The sequence below is a fragment of the Neophocaena asiaeorientalis genome, unplaced genomic scaffold (genome assembly GCF_003031525.2).
Source record: "Neophocaena asiaeorientalis asiaeorientalis breed wild unplaced genomic scaffold, Neophocaena_asiaeorientalis_V1.1 scaffold150, whole genome shotgun sequence".
Taxonomy (NCBI): domain Eukaryota; kingdom Metazoa; phylum Chordata; class Mammalia; order Artiodactyla; family Phocoenidae; genus Neophocaena; species Neophocaena asiaeorientalis.
In genome coordinates this window covers 7,736,494-7,741,406 of record NW_020176571.1, presented here as the reverse complement: position 1 = coordinate 7,741,406, position 4,913 = coordinate 7,736,494, and positions in this window count along the sequence as shown.

Genomic DNA, 4,913 nt, shown 5'->3' with positions numbered 1-4,913 from the left:
TCCTTAGGTAGGTTTATTCCTAGATATTTTATTCTTTTTGTTGCAATGGTAAATGGGAGTGTTTTCTTGATTTCACTTTCAGATTTTTCATCATTAGTATATAGGAATGCCAGAGATTTCTGTGCATTAATTTTGTATCCTGCTACTTTACCAAATTCATTGATTAGCTCTAGTAGTTTTCTGGTAGCATCTTTAGGATTCTCTATGTATAGTATCATGTCATCTGCAAACAGTGACAGCTTTACTTCTTCTTTTCCGATTTGGATTCCTTTTATTTCCTTTTCTTCTCTGATTGCTGTGGCTAAACCTTCCAAAACTATTTTGAATAAGAGTGGTGAGAGTGGGCAACCTTGTCTTGTTCCTGATCTTAGTGAATATGCTTTTAGTTTTTCACCATTGAAGAAGATGTTGGCTGTGGGTTTGTCATATATGGCCTTTATTATGTTGAGGAAAGTTCCCTTTATGCCTACTTTCTGCAGGGTTTTTATCATAAGTGGGTGTTGAATTTTGTCGAAAGCTTTCTCTGCATCTATTGAGATGATCATATGGTTTTTCCCCTTCAATTTGATAATATGGTTTATCACATTGATGGATTTGCATATATTAAAGAATCCTTGCATTCCTGGAATAAACCCCACTTGATCATGGTGTATGATCCGTTTAATGTGCTGTTGGATTCTGTTTGCTAGTATTTTGTTGAGGATTTTTGCATCTATGTTCATCAGTGATATTGGCCTATAGTTTTCTTTCTTTGTGACATCCTTGTCTGGTTCTGGTATCGAGATGATGGTGGCCTCATAGAGTGAGTTTGGGGGTGTTCCTCCCTCTGCTATATTTTGGAAGAGTTTGAGAAGGATAGGTGTTAGTTCTTCTCTAAATGTTTGATAGAATTTGCCTGTGAAGCCATCTGGTCCTGGGCTTTTGTTTGTTGGAAGATTTTTAATTACAATTTCAATTTCAGTGCTTGTGATTGGTCTGTTCATATTTTCTATTTCTTCCTGATTCAGTCTTGGCAGGTTGTGCATTTCTAAGAATTTGTCCATTTCTTCCAGGTTGTCCATTTTCCAGCTTTCTTTTGGTTTTCATTTGCATGAAATATCTTTTTCCATCCCCTTAGTTTCAGTATGTATGTGTCTCTAGGTCTGAAGCGGGTCTCTTGTAGACAGCAAATATATGGGTCTTGTTTTTGTATCCATTCAGCTAATCTGTGTCTTTTGGTGGGAGCATTTAGTCCATTTACATTTAAGGTAATTATCGATATGTATGTTCCTATTCCCATTTTCTTGATTGTTTTGGGATCGGTATTGTAGGCCTTTTCCTTCTTTCTCTTGTGCTTCTTGCCTAGAGAAGTTCCTTTAGCAGTTGTTGTAAAGGTGGTTTGGTGGTGCTGAACCCTCTCAGCTTTTGCTTGTCTGTAAAGGTTTAAATTTCTCCATCAAATCTGAATGAGATCCTTGCTGGGTAGAGTAGTCTTGGTTGCAGGTTTTTCTCCTTCATCACTTTCAGTATGTCCTGCCACTCCCTTCTGGCTTGTAGGGTTTCTGCTGAGAGATCAGCTGTTAACCTTATGGGGATTCCCTTGTGTGTTATTTGTTGTTTTTCCCTTGCTGCTTTTAATATGTTTTCTTTGTATTTAATTTTTGACAGTTTGATTAATATGTGTCTTGGCGTATTTCTCCTTGTATTTATCCTGTATGGGACCCTCTGTGCTTCCTGGACTTGATTAACTATTTCCTTTCCCATATTAGGGAAGTTTTCAACTATAATCTCTTCAAATATTTTCTCAGTCCCTTTCTTTCTTTCTTCTTCTTCTGGAACCCCTATAATTCGAATGTTGGTGCGTTTCATGTTGTCCCAGAGGTCTCTGAGACTGTCCTCAGTTCTTTTCATTCTTTTTTCTTTATTCTTCTCTGCAATAGTTATTTCCACTATTTTATCTTCCAGGGCACTTGTCCATTCTTCTGCCTCAGTTATTCTGCTACTGATCCCATCTAGAGTATTTTTAATTTCATTTATTGTGCTGTTCATCATTGCTTGGTTCATCTTTAGTTCTTCTAGGTCCTTGTTAAATGTTTCTTGCATTTTGTCTATTCTATTTCCAAGATTTTGGATCATCTTTACTATCATTATTCTGAATTCTTTTTCAGGTAGACTGCCTATTTCCTCTTCATTTGTTAGGTCTGGTGGGTTTTTATCTTGCTCCTTCATCTGCTGTGTGTTTTTCTGTCTTCTCATTTTGCTTATCTTACTGTGTTTGGGGTCTCCTTTTTGCAGGCTGCAGGTTTGTAGTTCCCTTTGTTTTTGGTGTCTGTCACTAGTGTGTAAGGTTTGTTCAGTGGGTTGTGTAGGCTTCCTGGTGGAGGGGACTAGTGCCTGTGTTCTGGTGGATGAGGCTGGATCTTGTCTTTCTGGTGGGTGGGTCCACGTTTGCCTCTCGGGCTGGCGAGTGCCGGTCGGCCCTGATTCTCTGTGCGGGAATCTCGCCGCTTTCCGCCCCCGCACCCCTGTTGCTGTGCTCTCCTCCACGGCTCCGAAGCTCCCACCTCCGCCACCCGCGGTCTCCGCCTGCGAAGGGGCTTCCCAGTGTGTGTAAACCTTTCCTCCTTCACAGCTCCCTCCCAGAGGTGCAGGTACCGTCCCTATTCTTTTGTCTCTGTTTATCCTTTTTTCTTTTGCCCTACCCAGGTACGTGGGGGGTTTCTTGCCTTTTGGGAGGTCTGAGGTCTTCTGCCAGCGTTCAGTAGGTGTTCTGTAGGAGTTGTTCTACGTGTAGATGTATTTCTGGAGTATCTGTGGGGAGGAAAGTGATCTCCGCTCTTACTCTTCCGCCATCTTCCCGGAAGCTCTAATTTTCCTTTTTTAATAATGAGAAATGTCTATTATTTACCGTATGCCAAACATAGTTTAAAGCACTCGGTGTATATTAGCTTATTTATCCCTGAAAATGACTTAATAATAAAGGTATATAAATATACAAGTTTTATCAATGATAAAAGTATGGTATAGTAAAGCTAAGTACTAGAAAAAGGTCACTTATGTTTGAAACCCTTGTAGTCTTTCTCTAGAGCACATATGTCATATATTTCAAATTAAGCCTATCTCTCTGTGTCTATATGTTTTGTTGATTTTCATTTATTTTCTTTAGTACAGAGTGGTTGGAATTTTCCAACTCTCCTTCTGTGCTTCTGATCCCTGCCTCATTAACTCAAGTATGGAAGGCAAAGATAAAAAAGGTAGAATCAGAGGGACTTCCCATGACTGTCCCATACACACACACACACACACACACGCACTATGACTGACTCAGCTGGCCTAAGCCTACACGTAGTGCCTCGTTCACAACAGCCTTAAAAAGTTTCATTTAATCTTGACTCTCCTTATTTTTACTATGTTAATTATTATAATCATTTACAGTGTTATTTAGATAATATAGAGATAATTCAAGTTACACATTTTTGTCCTCAAGCGTAACCTTAACAGTGGGAATTTCAAAAGAGGGACAGATAGGCAGATTAAGAGTCGAGAACAGAGACATTGATCTACGATTAAGAGTCAGGAAATATAATCTACCATTCAGCCCCACACAAAAAATAACTCCCAAGTTTTTTTGTTATTTATATTGTCTATTTTTAAGCATAATATTACCATAGATGAACCCTTCTGTAAAAGACAGGCTTTTCAACCAAAGAGAAGAAGAGAAACAAAAAACCAGGACTGTGATTTGATTTCTCGGTTTCCATGAAGCTAAAAGTTTTCCATCTTTTTGACTTGCACTGTGTGCATTGGGCTGCTTTCACTGAATCACCAAAATAGCTAAGACATAAATCCTTCCTCGAGAATGTGAACATGAAAATTCTTCATCCAGATTTTATGCAAATCCAAGTTGAAAGAGGTGATATAAATGAAACTGTGCCTTCTTAAATTCTATTTTTTCTGTTTTAATGTTGTACAAAGCTGAACTAGCAAAAACTGCCTAATGTTGCTCATTTTTTGCTCTCTGTCTCTCTCGTTACCTTAGTTCACTAACTCAGAAGTCAAAATCCGTCAAAGATGTGTTCAGTCCAGCAACTCTAAGCTCAAGTCACAAATAAGATAACTGAATACACACGTGCTCACACACACAAGATATGTACGTGCGTGCGTGTGTGCGTGTGTGCGTGTGTGTGTGCGTGTGTGTGTGCGTGTGTATATGAACTCCCTTTAATTCTTCCTGAATTGTCGGCCCTGGCTGATTGGTCCATGTTTGCACATAGGCAGTTGAATTGTTTTTGTGTCAGTTTCCCTACTATTTATCTCCACTTCCCTACCCATATCCCTCGGAATATTTGTAAACTGGGGCCAGTCAGTATCTGCAGCTCTGTGTCTGCAGACTTTTTCCTCCTGGAACTGCTGAAAGCTTGGCTGTTCTCACACATGACAGTCCAGAAGTACTAAGGAGTTCTCACCTGGATGGCCCTCAGGCAACGAATCTCAGGATTTGGGGTAGTTCAGCAACTTTGACCTGAATGTGAAGCAGTTTGGAACATTGTGTTTTTCCCATTTCCCAGAAGCTTTCAACAGCGTTAGGTTCCAGTCTCCTCCTCTAGTATCTAGATTAAGAGAACGACCTATAGTGAGTTCTGCCTTCCCTTTCCTGTATCAACACTCCCTACCTTTATCCACCACACATCCCAAATAAACTTTTCACTCAAACCTTTATAGGGGTCTGTTGCAGAGAGAACCCAGATGGAAATTCCACTGAAATGTTCAGCTTCACTTACATGTTTGTTTGTTAAATGTTAGGTGTCCTTCCAGAAAATGCATGTCTCTCTGCAGGATCTCCTCTGCCCTAGTGTCCATTGCAGGCAACTACAATTTTTCTTCCCTGTAATTTACTATTGCCCTTGCTCAAAGCGAGTAATGACTCCCATAAC